This window comes from Rhamphochromis sp. 'chilingali' (genome assembly GCF_963969265.1).
Source record: "Rhamphochromis sp. 'chilingali' genome assembly, chromosome: 2".
Taxonomy (NCBI): domain Eukaryota; kingdom Metazoa; phylum Chordata; class Actinopteri; order Cichliformes; family Cichlidae; genus Rhamphochromis; species Rhamphochromis sp. 'chilingali'.
In genome coordinates this window covers 56,952,272-56,968,428 of record NC_137930.1, presented here as the reverse complement: position 1 = coordinate 56,968,428, position 16,157 = coordinate 56,952,272, and the positions used below count along the sequence as shown (strand labels likewise).

The 16,157-nt window shown below is 42.1% G+C and overlaps 1 protein-coding gene across 4 annotated transcripts in view; it reads left to right on the top strand.

The window, feature by feature from the left end:
* The window catches only part of otud7a (OTU deubiquitinase 7A), a 45,923-nt gene that overhangs the window by 461 nt on the left and 29,305 nt on the right, over window positions 1–16,157 (top strand). For all 4 annotated transcript variants that reach the window (XM_080874396.1, XM_080874397.1, XM_080874398.1 and 1 more), the window contains exon 2: window positions 283–526. The gene's annotated coding sequence lies outside the window, so the exon portion shown is untranslated. The remainder of the gene's footprint in view (window positions 1–282; window positions 527–16,157) is intronic.

Genomic DNA, 16,157 nt, shown 5'->3' with positions numbered 1-16,157 from the left:
GACATCAGTAATAAACATTATGTAGACTGATCCCCCTTTTTCTATCTTATTTTTTGTTTTAAAGTAATTAAAACATAACATTTAGAAGCCTTGTGAAATGTATGGCAGATTTATATATCCACGGGTGTTCCTAATAAAGGGGTAAATGAGTGCAGCAGTCTTCAGTGTGCTTTTAATCTCAGGAGAATAGCTTTGCAGTCACTGGAGTTTCGTACAGGCTGTGATTACGCTGGCTTTTCATTTCTTTCCTTCTTTTTTTTTTCTTTATTGGTTCATGCACAGCGGCCTCTGGCGGCCAAATGATTGACGCGCATGCGAGGGCGTGTGCAAAAAAGGGCTCGTCAGAGGCAGACGTCACGCGGCTACTGGAGGAGGCGTGGCTTGGTTCTGCTGCAGCGGAGAGAAACATGACATGGGGATGAGCGAGAGAGAGGGAGTGAGTGACACAGCCTGATAGGAATAAACGGCTCGTCAGAGGTCTGGACTCCAAACGCTATGATGGGGAGCCATGACTGAAGGCAGAACGGTAAGAGACACGGATGGTTTCATCTCCTTTTACATGTACGTCTATGCTGTATTTCGCACACACGGCGCGACACGTAGATTTGGTAGTGAGCACAAAAGGCTGCCACTGCAGACAGGTGCACCTGCCTTTATGGGAGTACGTGCCTCGATGCATTCAACTTCAGCTCCTGTGCGAATACCTTTAATTTTCTTTGGACGAAGACAAACGCACCGAGGCCACATATTTCCTCGACGGTCTGGGATGCTGTAAACATGGACCTCAATGCTTAGTCACAGACCTTTGTGATGTAGCAATATAATATAGGCTTCATCCGAGGCAGCTGGGTATATATGTTTGCAGCCTAGCCTTAAATCACTTTTTAAAATAAAATAAAATAAATATCCTATTAGGTTTATGAGGCTGTGAAACCGTGAAGGTTATAATATGTATATTTTCTGAGTATTCCAGACATGGGATATTAATCATTCCAATGTTTTTTTTTCTTTTTTCTTTTGGAGGGCCAGGTGGCTTTACATGGAGATGGTGGTAAAATGCATAACGGCTGGTTGTTTTATATTAAATCACAGCAATCTCACTTTCAGCTGAAGCCAAACAATAAGTGCAAACACCACTGCCTCTTTCATTCTGGTGCCTGTATGCTTCTCTTATTGTTGGCCTGGTTGACAAAACCTACCAGCTCTGCCTGCCTGTAAAGATAGTGAGGCCACTGATTCATTGCTGTGGTATTTTTAAAACACATTCACGTCCTCTGACAAAGACCTACATAATAACACCTCTTCTATCACTAATTATATTTGAGCTAGTTGCAACGCTGGTGTAATAAACACCACATAAATATGCAAGATTAGATTTCCGATCAAGTCAACTTTGCTGTCTTAACTTTGCCTCCTAGTCAGGTCTTTACTGCCGGGTTTTAAATTGTTTGCTTAGGTTTGTGAGTCGGGCTGCTGACAGCAGGCGGGTGTGATTTGGAGATAGCTTGAATAGTCGAGGGTAGAGCTACAAAGCTTGGGCCCGTGGCTGCAAGACCAGGCCAGGCCAGGCCAATGCCAGCTCCGTGGAGGGCTTCTGTGCAGCAGGGCACTGGGGAGAGGGCACTTGGCACCTGATCAGTTACCACAGTGAATTCTGTTCCTGTCAGTGGCATTTATCTACAGAAAAGCAGAGCAGAGATGACGGCTGTTGTTGAACTCAGTTGGGCTTTCATGTCACCGAGGCAGTGCCGCTTTATCAAACTGCTCTTCGGCTGATACAGAATGACACCTCCTTGCAAACATCGGTGCCAGTTCCACTACCTACTCGAAAACCTCAGCAGAGAAATTCCCTTCACAACGCATCACTATGGAAAAAAACCCAACAACATTAGATGCATAATAAATGCAACATTTCAGATATTCAGCATTTTACAGCATTTCATGCATATTTTGCATCAGAAACAAGTTCTAATTAAAGTGTTTCTACACTGGTATTAATGTACACAATCAAAAAATATAGATGGGAAGAAGAATCCATCTCCGTGCTTGATGCCCCAAAGTTTAGTGCTTTAGAGGAGATGAAATGAGTCAAGTGCCCATGGTAATCATGGCCAATCACTGACTGCGTAGCTCTGAAGTGGGGCCTGTTCTTCAGACATCTCTACAGGTGGGGAGGCAGTGTTAAGTGGTCTGTCTGCAGGCGGAGGGAGGTCAGCTAGAGGCCAAAGATGCAGGCAGAGGGGCTTCTTTCACACATCAGCATAGCAAGTAGTGGTTAGCTTTCCAGCCACTGCGCTCTGGTCCAGTGTGAGGCCTTTTTTCTTGAGGCCCTAATTCAGCACACTGTTGAATTTGCGTATGAATGAAAATATGACGTGTACCTCCAAATTACAGATCACCTGTCTCATAAAGCTCCAATAAATCCCTGCACAAGTATTTCCTTTCATACTGTGGTAAAGGCTTCATTCACAGAAGTGTTGTAATAAGATTATTGTGGAAATCCTTTATTGTAGTTTCTATATTTGTCCACGTATACTAGAAAGGGCTTGTGTTTTACAGTTTCGAGTTTTTGATGTCTGTATATCTTTAGAGCTACGTATAAGCTTGCAACCAAAATCCAAAGGGGAGCAACGCAACCTTAAGGTTCCTTAAAAATTCTGTCGTGACGAAGCGCTGACATTTTTGTGTCGTTTTTGTTTAAAGTGATAAGCTGAGACACATGCCAATCAAGCAAACACTCCCACAAAGATGGCCCTCTTTCACCTTTTATGTTGTCGAAATGAATCATTTGTCAGTCGATTAACAGGGACGGCATCCACAAGCCAAGTTTAAATGAAAAGCATTTAAATTCAGAGAATTTCAGAGCTTTCCTTTTAATGTCGAATAATGTTTAATACAGTCAGCTTTCCATGAGCGACTTAAGGTATTTTCCCCATTGTCTTCACTTTTTAATCTGATGTTTAATTTAGAAAACAACCTCTGAAACTCACTCTACTTCCTTTTATTAGCCACTTAAGAAACAACTTCTTGAATCTACCAGGTTTCAACAGATGGTTCGATATGATGTTTGCTCAAACGCAACCTGTAAGAAAGAGGGCTCAGCTGAGACAGGGGGCAACAGGAACTGGATTTTAGGCTGTAGCAAGGAGACGTATGCGTGTGAACACGTTTGTGTCTGCTCCTCCTGCACCTAATTGCATTTGTGTTGCTTGGCTTGTCTGGTGCTGAGTCTGGGAGCAGGGTGCTGCTGGAGACGTCTGCCATTGAAACATTCCCCCCTCAAGGCCTAGTGGGCACAGCCATCCCCTGTCTTGCCTCGAATCAGCAGGGGAGCAGTTTCTAAATCAAACAGAACACTGTTGCACAGGATACCCTTGGTGACTCAATTTAGATTCATGCAGGCCCACAGCGTAGGTCATTTCCATTCATTCCGAGAAATAGGTCAGGCTTCTTTTTCTCCTGCAAATTCCAGCTGTATTTGGTAGAAACTCTGTGTTTCTCCATTTTGTCACATATTAAAAGGCAAACGCACTCACGGGTACGGGTAGAGAGAAGCACCCGTGCTGTATTTGACTGTAGTCTTCACGTCATTCATTTTCTTAAGTAGAGAAAGAAAACGCTACCCTGTCTATCACTGTCACTGCCCTGTCTTTCCTCTTTGCTTGTTAAGCCAACGAATATATCATTGAATGTTTGACGAAACCCATTCACGGACCAATCAGGAGCCAGTTCAAAAATGTCTGAGAGAAATCGACTGTGTCAGGAATAACTAGTTTTTGTTTACTTATGAACGTTTTCGCTGAACATGTTGATGTCCCCCTACATTTATAGTCACATAGCTGCAGATACTATACATTCATAATTTCACAAGAATCTGTGGTGGGAGGTGTGCTTTGATCATTTCCCTGCAGCTGGTTTCCTCCCACCAGCTTTTGGTGCATCTTTTTACATACTCTAGCTGCGTGGTCTGGACTCCATGTGAGGTCACAGTACGTGTAGGCTGGGGTCACGGAGCATTTTTTTAAAAGATAGTTTAATTGTTTCCCGTACAAAGAAGGAGTAGTGCTTCAATTTGTGCAGTTTATTTGAATTCAATGATACTTTTGAAAATACTGTGCTCGCTTTAGTCAGTTTGACAACACTAACTGCTGTGGCACGTAAGATTTTAGTGTCTTATGATTGTAATCCTCAAGGTTTCCTGGCAAATTGAACAGCTGGCTCTTGTAACCAGCCATTTGGATGTGGGGGAAGTGGCTAGCCTAGCTGTAGGGAGTTGGTAAAAGGCCAAACAACCAAAATAGCAAGATTTAAGGTGAACTTATGATCTGGTGATTCCCTAATAACTGTGTTCTGAGAAGAGACAAACTTTTAACTGGAAACAGAATTTAAAGGATCTTCTACATATGCCTTGGTGGCAGATACAACAGGGCATTCAGAGGTCCTGCTCGCTCTGTGATAATAGGTTGGTATGGGTTCAATAACATGCAAAGAGTTAGGAACACATTAGGAAAATGTGGTGTTGAAGTGAATAATGTACAGATTAATGGGAAATATAGGGAAAATTTGAGCCTTTGAAACCAAATAGTGAATCAATTAAAGGGATTTGGTGGCTCTCTTACATTGTGGGGGCATTTTGCTGGGTTCCCTTTTTCTTTAAAAGGAAGAGTCACCGCAGTTTTGTTCTATTCGCTTTCATCCTGTGACAAAACATTTCTATCCTGATCATAATTCTGATGGCCACCAAATAATAAGCAAATCTTTGGAAGAACGGTTAATTTCCACAAATGTTATGAATCAGAACAAACAAGGGGTATTTTGAAATTGTTTCCTTGGGCATCCCTCTTCACCTCGTTTGGCTAGCAACCTAATTGTCTCTCTCAAACTGCACTCGAGTTTACTAGAGTGATATATATTCATTTAATACCAAGATTATGTTCTGTTATGATTAGTTATTTGAATACTTTTTCAGCATCTTTGCATATTAAAACTTAACTGTCCTGTTAGGGTTCCTTATATTGGACAGAGGCTGTTTAGGAAGGGCTTAGCAAAGGAGAGTATAAAGGTACAAATGCTCCCTAGGGGTTTGTATACCTGACATGTTTTATTTTGAGTACTATATTAAGGATAAGGTTATGTGATACTGCCCTCTCCACCTACTTGAGTGTACATGCACAGCCATGCATGCACCCTCCCACACAATCAATCCAAAAGTGATGAAACTCTGTACAATGTTGGTATTGTGTGATGTAGATTTTGATATATAACAGGTGTCAGAATATCTTTTTATCTGTTTCCCTTCTTGTTCGAATGACCATGAAATTTCTTATTTGCCTGTGTAGTGTGTTGTTTTAATAATAGATTATATTGTTACAAAGACATCTGTCAAACAGGGATTTTTGTAGGTGATTGGGTAGGAGCATCTTCAAAACAGCAGCTCTCGCAGTGGTTTGACAGTACCTATCCAAATGTGCACAAAAAAGGAGAGCCAGTGGTGACAGTGTCAAGGGTGTTAAAGGCTGACTGATCCTTTTGGGGGAGAGAGGGCTGGGTTTGCGCTCCAATTTCACAGAAGAGTTACTGTCTTGCAAATAGCTGAAGACTTAATACTAATGAAAGCTGTCAGAATATACAGAGAACTTCATAAGGGGCTTTGTAAGTGCAGGCTGGTATACGTGCCCATCTTGACCTGTCTGTTGCCAAAATCATCTACAATGGGCCTGAATATCCAAACTAGGTCACTGAGCGATGGCTCAGTCTGATGAGTTCTGTGTTGTTTTTTACAGTTACGTCCATAATTTGTCAGACGGAGACACAGTTTTTGCAGTTTTACCTCTGTACACCACCACAGTGGATTTTAAATCAAGTAATCAAGTGGTTTCTCAAAAGGGTTGCATTAACTGTTTAGGAATTAATTCAACATTAATTGTAAAACATACTTTAATGTAATTTTAATCATAAAGACTGCTTTTAATACTTGAAAGTATTTTGCAGTTAATGACTCCCTGAAGTTTAGAACCCATGAAGAACAATTGCATTCCTCCCTTGATGAGCTCTGCCAGACATTTCGATGCTGGGGAGCCCAGCTGTCTTGGGGCGAGAGGCAGGGTACACCCTGGACAGGTCGCAGTTTGAATCAATTTCAGATATTAAATCTCCTTTATTTATCATGCAAGAATGAAATGAACAGGCGTCATGTAGCCATGATTCTGCAGACTGTGTATAAAAATCACTCTAATTACTAAACATTTAACAAAATCCTCGTAAAACCTTTTAAATTGATACCATCATTGGTACCATCACTTCAATCACATATTGGCTTTGCTCCTGTGGTGATGTACAGAAAAAAAACTGCAAAAAACTGTCTTTGTCCAAGGAATTATGGACCAAACTATATCATGTGGATATCTGGGTGCAGTGTTACTGTTTACTCTGGGAGTAAATGGCAGAAGGATACACATTAGGGGAAAAAAGCAAACTGGGAGAAGCAGTATGAAGCTTTAGGTAATGTTCTCCTGGGAAATCTTTCATCCTTGCATTTGTCGCATATAGCCGCTCATGGCAACAGTATTCCCTGGTAGCAGTGGCCCGAAATAGTTTATGTTGTGGACTTGGTTTCCAGACTCCGCGGGTTTCAGTGTAATCATCTGTGGGATGTGTTGGATCTGGTCTGTGAATTCAACATAGACTGCAACATGGATTTGCCTCTAACGTCTCAGTGCCCAGTACAACAGGACATCTTCAGAGGGCACGTTCAGTCCATTCATCAAAGCGTAAAAGCAGCACAAGGGCGCCCTACACTGTATTGTTCTCCCGATTTCTCATGGTACCAAGATGAAATCATGGAAATAATCAGGCTAGCAAGATATTTTGAAGTACTGTATATCCTCTTTCCATAACTGTGTGGTCGTTCTGAAATTCAAAGAGTGAATTGAAGGGACATCATTCGAACCTGCTTTATACATTTTTTGGTCATAGACAAGTAAAGTAACAGTGTAGTTGGATAATCTGCAGGAGATGAAAAGCTTATAAACCCATCGTACAAGAGATCCTCAAGAACTGAGAGTACTCAAAGACTTGCAGGCCTTTGAGCTTGTGAGAATAGTGAAAGCAAGCACTAACAGAGGACACTCTCCCTCAGCAGAAACTCAAACAGGAAACACCAGCTGGCTTCACTTATCTCACGTGGCATCAGAAGATTCATCATATTCAGACAACAAGCATTTCTATATATCTAATCTGTGCATATCTTACCCTACGTGCTTGAAACACTCTCTGCAAGACTTTAGTATACCTGACATAGGTTGCGAAGTACTATTTATATCCACAATATGCAAGTTTTTTGTTTGCCTTTGTTTGGCTTTTTTCTTCAAATCATCAAAAGTCAAGCTCCTGCTTTGGAAGTGCTTCAGTCTGTAGTCGCAGCTGTCTGCTTGTGGCATTCTTTCTAAAAGGAACCAGTCGGGAAAAGAGGTATTGGCCGCTGCAGCAGGAAGGCTGAAGGGACTGACATTTTAAGGGGTGATGATCTTGTTCTGTGCCCCTCAGCAACCAGCTCTTTGTTTCGGTGCACGCTGTACACACAGCTGAGCTGTGTTCAGCTCTGCCAGAACCAGAAATTTAATTTCACTCCACAGTCATGTGAAAAGGAAAGTTTTATGGAAAGACTCTGTATGACTTTATCAGTCTCTTAATTCTTGTGAAGGGATTTTGGTCCACTCGTCTTTACAACATTGCTTCAGTTCATTGTGGTTTGTGGATGTTCATTTATGCAGAGCTTTGTTAAGGTCCTGCCACAGCCTGTCAGTCAGGTTGAGGTTTGGACTTTTGGACATTGCAACATCTTTATTTTTTTCTTTTTCAGCCATTGTGTTATAGATTTGCTGCTGCAATTGTGATCATTGTCTTGTTGCACGAACCAGTTTTGGCCAATTTTTAGTTTTAGCAATCAGATGACGTCATATTTGACTCTAGAATACTTATCGTAGTCAAATCAATGACTGCTAGATTCCCAGGTCATGTAGCAGCAAAATAAACCCAAACATCACCTCTTGACCACTGTGGTTGACAGTTTATATGAGGTGTTAGCTCTGATGTGCTGATTTTCTGTTTCATTTGGTCTCTTCTGTCAAGCGGATGCTGCTCTTTCTTGTCTAATCTAAGCTGTGCTGGCGTGTTCCTTTTTCTTTTTCTTTTCTAATTGTACTGCCTTGAACTTTAACATTTAAGATGCCGTCTGAGGCCTGTAGAGTCTTAAGATCTACCTCTCGGGGTTTGTTTGCAGTTTCTCTGAGCATTACACAGTCTGACCTTGGGGTGTATTTGCTGGGAACATTGTTGCATTGTGTCAACGCACATCTGAATGCTCCACACTAATAAACTGACAAAACTTATGCTTTTATAGAGGTGCTCACACTTGCTGATGATCATTTAATCAAGTGCATTTGATTAACAGCACCGGGCTGCTCCTTACCCCGTTTAAGTACACCCCGAGGGGCTACTTAAATTTTTAACAGGACTCCAAAATGATGTACGAGGTGCGAACTCTTGTTTTTGTCTCTGTAAATAATCCAAAACAAGCATAAAGCAGAAAAGTTGTTTGTAAACTTTAATAAAGCCTGATAGTAAGTTGTGTTTTTTTGGTTTTTTTTACCTTTTAATTGGTGTTATACGATCAAGGTCCCTCAGGTACTGTAAACAGCACATTATCCATGTTGTGGAGTGCATCATTAATCACAATTTACCTCAAATAATAATAATGTGATAATACATTTTAGCGCTAATTGACAAAATCTCTTCACTACATAAATTTGCTGTGGTGGCGGTATGCAGCGCAGTAATGAAATGCAAAGTGACATTATTGCTTCTGGCAGCATCTTTCTCACAGCAGCTAACAGTAATCTGCGCAGAGGTGTGCTTTTTTTTAAAGTTTAAAGTATGAGAGAAGAACAAAAAGTAACGGTATGAGTGTACACTGTACGCCACTTCATTATAGACACTGTCAAGAGGTCAAGAAATTTTGCCTTGCATTAAACAAAAGTAATTAGGGTTTGACGTAAAACAGAGCGCATCGTTCCACATTGTCAGCTTACCCTCTTCCTCCATGTTCTTGTCCATGGAAGTGCTTCTCAGCAGTTGATTTCTCTGAGTGTGGGGATGCTCTCAAATCCCTGCAAAGACGTGTCATCTGTTGGTTTTTCTGATGGCAGGGTAAGTCCCGCTACTGAATAAAGTATTATGGAGGGCCAAGCAGGGACACAGCACACTCCCAGATGCTGATTGGAGAGGGAGAGACAGACATGGCGGGTGCTCGCAAAAATCTAAATGATTTACCATGATGAGCTGACACCTGGTCAAGACGTCTGCTGTCCAGTGCATTGATTGAAACAGCATGCATTCCACAGTCCACCTATTATACTGTCTAGATGATGGGATATACGCATTTAAACCAAACAGGGACCTTGAAAAATGAAACCAATGTACCGGTAGAAGTAAAAAAAAAAACTGCAGTTCTTTAAAAAGCCACTTGAGGCAGTGTCCGTGTTCAGGGATTCAAATGGTTTTGGTCTCTATTGCTAATTTCTCCCTTCATAACATCTGCATCAAATATTAGTACTATTCTTTTTTAACCCACATGTTTGGATTTTGTTAAGGTTTTAAGTTAGAGATGTGGCCACTTGAATTGACATGCTTTGACATTTGCTTTGACATGGGCCTGTTGGTTTTTGCAGTGTTTTCTTCTTCTTTTAAAAAAAAATCGCATTAACTGTCTAAATAATACGGCCTGCTGCATGGAACAGCACATCGAAGAAGTCATCGGTCCAGTTTTGGTGAGTGGCTGCTTTAGCACGGATTAGCAGGCATCTGTGTTTGCGCATTGGAGTCATACAGTTTATTTATGCAGTTTTCTAACAAATTTGTCCTCATTCGTTGATAGATCGCATCAAAAATATGGTAACTTCTAGCTCCAGGAAATTACGATGATGATGGCCATAAAGCTAACCTGATGCCCATCTTTTATCTACAGTCTGTGACGTGAAGGCGCATGCACACACTCCTGAAGCACGTATGCAGTCACCACAATTGCAAGGTTGTTATTATAGCTGCAATTAAGGAGGCACAGAGATTGAGTCTGGCTAACTGATATAAAGTCTGAATAGCAAGTGGCACTTCCACCACTCTGCAATGAAATTCGCTAATTGAATTTTGTGCTCTCAAGCAAGGACAGTCAAAGTGCTTAGTGTTTAGCTTGGCGAGACATTATAATATCCCATTACATGCATTTCCCATGCTAGGAATGTGTGCATTGTAATTTTGAAGCATGCTAATGGACTGCGTTGATTATTCGGTACCGATGCAAGGTGGAAATGAACTGTTTTCCTGGAGCTGTGCTCATTTGTTTCTCCGACATATAATTACCCCAAGTTAAATGTTTTTCCATTACTGTATTTTGCCAGTCTGTGCATTTATGTATTGGCTTCATCAATAATAGCTGTTGCTGTTGTTGTTTGCTTTTGCTGTCTTCATCTTGTACTATATTAAAATGTCTGAGCTGTGTCCATTGTTGCAAAAATAACGGGCTTGTTTTTGTGTTTCTCTCAGACCATAACTGAGAGGGTGGCTTGACATTTTGCTGTGCACAGGCATGTGAATAAGTACTGGGTTAGAATGAATGCCATCCTTTATCAGCTGTCTTCTGTGTTTTGGCAGCCCTTTGTGGAAGCACTTGCTCCGTTAGCTTTGAGATTGGTAAACACGCCGAGGGAACACTGAGTGAACATGCCACAGTGTTCCACACAAACAGGAAAACGTGTGCATATTTTGCATTCACACACACTCATGAACTCCAGAGAGGGGGATCATAGGGTGTTTATCTACCAGTGTTGAGCGCAGCAGTTTGGGCCTGTCGGTTCCTGAAACTGCTAACTGCAGCTCAGCTCACACGCTGGTGATGAAGCCACAGTTGGCTTGAGGAAGCTGCTTCTGCGAGCCAGAATATAAGATTTTATTCCCTGCTTGCCTTGAAGAATCCAAAATATTCCATCCACTAGCGGAGGGATTGCACACTTTGAAGACTGATTTGATTCAATTTGTGTTTAAACAACGAGCCCACATCTTCCATCCAACCGTGATGCATGGGTCTCATGCCACTGTTTTATAAACCAGGCTCAGGTTTTAGGTTTCAGATGTTCTGCTGACACTGAACTAGTATACTGATGGGAAACTACACTCAACAAAAATATAAACGCAACACCTTTGTTACTGCTCCCATTCCCCATGGGATGGACGTAGAGACCTAAAATTCATTCCAGATACACAATATAACCATCCCTCCCAAACAGTGGTCACAAATCAGTCCAAATGTGTGGTAGTGGGCACATCTGCCATATTGAGATAATCCATCCCACCTCACAGGTGTGCCACATCAGGATGCTGATCTGACATCATGAGTAGTGCACAGGTGTACCTCAGACTGCCCACAACAAAAGGCCACCCTGGAATGTGCAGTTTTTTGCGCTATTGGGGGTCTGGGGACCCAGAACCGGTCAGTATCTGGTGTGACCACCATTTGCCTCATGCAGTGCAACACATCGTCGCATGGAGTCTATCAGATTGTCAATTGTGGCCTGTGGAATGTTGGTCCACTCCACTTCAATGGCTGTGCGAGGTTGTTGGATATTCGTGGGAACTGGTACACGCTGTCGTATACGCCAGGTCAAGACCCCGATGAGGACGACGGGCATGCAGTTGAGCGTCCCTGAGACGGTTTCTGACAGTTTGTGCATAAATTGTTTGGTTGTGCAAACCAATTGTTCCAGCAGCTGTCTGGGTGGCTGGTCTCAGACGATCTTGGAGGTGAACCTGCTGGATGTGGAGGTCCTGGGCTGGTGTGGTTACACGAGGTCTGTGGTTGTGAGGCCGGTTGGATGTGCTGCCATATTCTCTGAAACGCCTGTGGAGACGGCTTATGGTTGAGAAATGAACATTCAATGCACGGGCGACAGATCTGGTTGACATTCCTGCTGTCAGCATGCCAATTGCACGCTCCCTCGTTGCTTGTGGCATCTGTGGCATTTTGCTGTGAGACAAAACTGCACATTCCAGGGTGGCCTTTTGTTGTGGGCAGTCTGAGGTAGACCTGTGCACTACTCATGATGTCAGATCAGCATCCTGATGTGGCACACCTGTGAGGTGGGATGGATTATCGCAATATGGCAGATGTGCCCACTACCACACATTTGGACTGATTTGTGACCACTGTTTGGGAGGGATGGTTATATTGTGTATCTGGAATGAATTTTAGGTCTCTACGTCCATCCCATGGGGAATGGGAGCAAAAACAAAAGTGTTGCCTTTATATTTTTGTTCAGTGTATATAGTGAACAGGTTGTTTATGAGCAGTATGCGCTGAGTCAGCCTCTGTGATTGCATTGTTATTTATTTATGAATGTCATTTTCTTTGCAACAGTAACAAATGTTTATCGACCAAAAATCTTTGTTTGAGCCAATCAGTCAGTTTTCTTTAACAAGAAGACACATCGCACAATGAGCAATCAGCAGAAAAACAAAGATCAGATCAGAAGAAATTGTAAATCAAAGTTGATCATTTATATGTACATTTATAAAGAGAAAAGAAAAAGAAAAACAGTCTCCTCTCATGCTGGCGTTGGGTTGAAGACTGACACCAGATGTTCTGCCATTGGCAAGTTTAGCAGTACATTGTCACCATGTCACACTAAGTCTTTATAAAAAGGTTTCATCCACCATCGTCAGACTAAAAATGTTGAATTCTTTTCGTATTAGGTGGAAACCAATGTTAAGGCGATGAACTTTGTCATAGCTAGCTGAAGGCTGGTGATGTGTGACCTGGTGCCATAAATCAACTTCTAAGAGGAGAATGTATCAGATGTACTGCTACTGCCTTGTCAGTACTGGCCAACAGGGCTGACTACAGGGACCCTGAAACTGGTAGCTGATGGATCGGTGATAGGCCCCTGTCACACATGGCTAAAGGAAGTGAGTATTCCCCAACTGATTCTGGAGTGGTTGCTGGGAATAGCTATGAAACTGTTTGCTAAAGCACCAGTCACGCAAGCTCAGAGAACAGTCAGGGATCCCCCTGGTAACCACTGCTCATTGGGGAGTTGCTCATTGCTCAATTGCTCATGGATTCCAATTGCTAAGTGATTCCTAGAGGTTGCTTGGTTGCCCCAGTGACAGCCAGCAACCACTGGCCAACTGGATGGAGAATACACATTTTTCCTACCAACCAGAGCATGTCAGTAGGTTACTGATTGTTCTTTTGGCCTATGAGACTGAGGCCTTAGATAGCTAGCTAATGATAGCTCAGTTGCAAACACCATTGCTTTGACAGTGAAGAATTACTTGTCTTTACCTCAATATTGACACGTCCACATGAAAATTACATGTAAATGTGCTTTTGTAGTTGATGCATGAATATAAGTGCAGGATTGTAGATAGTGCATAATTAAGATCTCATAAATCTAGCACCTTTACAGGTATCCCTATAGCAAAGCCAAGCCCCTCCTGCAGCCTCCTTTGAGTGCACCCTGGGTTGTTTTCTGTGTGTCTTTGCCCCCTCACTCTCTCCCTCACGTTCCTTTATGAGCTAGATTGTCTTACCAAAAAAAAGACAAAAGGACCAAAAAATATTCTAGCACTTTTATTTTGGGAAGTTACCACAGCAATATTATAGAGTTTAGCCCAAATTTTGCACTAGTGAGGAGCAACTATGCAGAAGCGCTGCAGAGGTGGGCCGACAGTCGACTAGGACAACGCCTGGCGTGCTCTCGATTCCTCTCTCTGTGAGGTTACAAACTCTTTAGTTTGCACTTTCGGCATCTGCTGTTTCGGGAAAGTTAGCAGATGCCAAATGTGCAAACAAACGTACCAGTGACGTTAACTCTAATGACTTTAAACCTCAGGATCCTAAGATGGATAACGTTATTAGGGTAAACAACAGTGCACAGATAGTAGCTCAGTCGGTAAAATAGAAAGTGTTAGATGCTGACACAAACGTGACGGAGAAGAGGGAAAGAGCAGAGCTGGTGAGAAAGTAGATGAAAAACATTGCTCAGAAACTTTGCTCTCTTAACTTTGGCTGTTTATGCAAAACATGCCTTAATCCTACATTCTTTCTAATGGTTTGGCCTTCAGGAAATTATGCCTTAACTCCTTTGATCCGTGTCTTCAATAAATATTTTCCTGATGAGTTTAATGTCTAGTTTTAAGCTGTACCAACGTGATTGTCATTTTATTAATTAAGATCCCAAGAGTGAGAAGTGGATAAGGTACGGTGGGCTTCAGGACAAGTTTCTACTCTGAGAAAATCTGCACTCTTACAGTTTGATCTATCTCTCATTCATCATGTCAAGCTTAAAAACTACACATACGCACACACGAATATTTACATGCACACACATGAAGTCCAAATCATACAGAAGACAAGGCATAAGCTTGTGTGGTGCAGACTAGGGCTGCCACGATTAGTTGACTAGTCACGATTACGTCAACTATCAAAATCGTCGATGGCTAATTTAATAGTCGACACGTCGTTTGAAACTTTGTAAGATGCTGAAAGATGCAGGAAGAAGTAGTAGGATTTAAGAGTGTAATAACGGACTGAAAAAGAAGATGGCAGAAATGCATCTACAAGGATGCCAGCTGCCGTTAAACACTGAAGAAGAAGAAGAAGAAGAAGCAGTCTCCGGTATCATAGTTGTGTCCAAATTCAGGGGCCGCATCCTTCAGAGGCCGTATTTGTAGGCCGATTACGTCACAGCAACGCAACGAAGGCTGTCCGAATTCGAAGACTCTGACAAATGCGGCCGATAAATGCGTCCTCCTTTTCCCCAGATTTGAAGGATGGGTCGGGTGTATCCTTCGTGGCCCAACCTATCCCAGAATTCATAGCGTGGCTCAGCCAGGGTGGCTGTGGCTACAATGTACAATGTAGCTGCCATCACCAGTTTCCAACAATGGCGGCAGCTACTTCGTTTTAATATAACTCTTTCTGGGTCACGAAATAAACTTTTAAGATATTTTAAGGCGAGAATGTAGCTGTGTAAACTTCAAATGTTGGCTCGATTTATCAAGACACCGCATATTTGCAAAAGTGCTCTGACGTTTTCGGAGACGTCTGTTACCCACCACCTCGGTAGCTAGTCGGGGGTTCACGGCTCACTAGAGCCGGTGAGAACACCGAACTCCCGGCACATTGTTTTCAGACCTCCCACGGTCTTTCGCTACTCAGGTTAAACATGATATATGAGTCACTTAGATAACTTAAAAATGTTATTGTTTGGCTTTTTTCAATGTTTTATTTGTTCCTGAGTAAATCGGTTGGGCTGAGATTAAAGTTATAGTTTTTACACCGCTGAATAAACATCAAGCAGAAAACTGATTAAACAGAAATGTGAAATGATCGAGAATTTACTCCAATGTCCTGTTATATATTAGGGAGCAAGGAGCAGACGGCTGAGTGTATTAAACTCCACCGAGACAATCTGCAAATTTAATAACAAGTTTAATAAACTATCATCTTGTCTTTATTTTTGGTTAGCACATACCTTAAACACTTCAAGCTGCAAGCTAATGATAGTTATATAAGAGCAGATGCATGCTGGTGCGATAAGCTGTACGTTTTACGTCCAATGGATGCATGATCTGATTAGTCGACTAATCGCAAAAATAATCGGTGACTAGTCGACTATCAAAATAATTGTTTGTGGCAGCCTACCGCAGACCCATGCACACTCAGACACAGCTATGTGACAAGTGTTGATCTGTGTGGAGGTGTGGCGTGAAATTATGGCTTTGCAGTTTTAACTAACTTGTGAATATCAAAAGGATGATACTGATATAATGCATCAATGGGGAAATTTGATCATTTTAATTAAAAAGATTGGAATCTTTCCCCCCTTTTTTGGTTTTCTAATGGGTGGCGATGAACTGAGAAGGCAAAACTGGTTGTTTCTCATAGCTAGCTGAAGGCTGGTGATGTGTGACATGGCGCCGTGAATCACCTTCTCAGAGAAGAATGTTTCAGATCAGCCCAATCAGATCAAACCAAGCTAGATTTGGAGTATGGAGAGGTAATGAAAGACATGCCAGTCTTCCTGCGTAGCCAGAGTGCCATC